Here is a 409-nt window from a genome sequence, read left to right as displayed (position 1 = left end):
GTATGTATGTATGTATGTATGTATGTATGTATGTATATATGTATGTATGTATATATATGTACTGTATGTATGTATGTGTGTATTGTCCTCTCTGCCCTAATTTCCTCTCCCCACCCCTATGTGAGGAGTGTATAGTCTGATGGCATGAGGGACAAAGGAGTCCTTAGTTGTTGGTCCAACACTTGGGAAGGAGCAGCCCTCACTGAACAGGCTCTGGGGTGCTGATGACGGTGTGCAGGGGGTGGCTGGCATTGTCAGTAATGCCAGCAGTTTGTCCAGTGTCCTCTCTCTGCCACAGGCACCATGAGTCCAGCTTCATGCCGACCACAGAGCCGGCCCGCCTGATCAGTTTAACCAGCCTGGAGGTGTCCTTGGATATGCTGCCCCCCCAGCACACCACAGTGTAGAA

The sequence above is a fragment of the Etheostoma spectabile genome, chromosome 17, assembly GCF_008692095.1.
Source record: "Etheostoma spectabile isolate EspeVRDwgs_2016 chromosome 17, UIUC_Espe_1.0, whole genome shotgun sequence".
Taxonomy (NCBI): Eukaryota; Metazoa; Chordata; class Actinopteri; order Perciformes; family Percidae; genus Etheostoma; species Etheostoma spectabile.
This window is presented reverse-complemented; position numbering follows the sequence as displayed.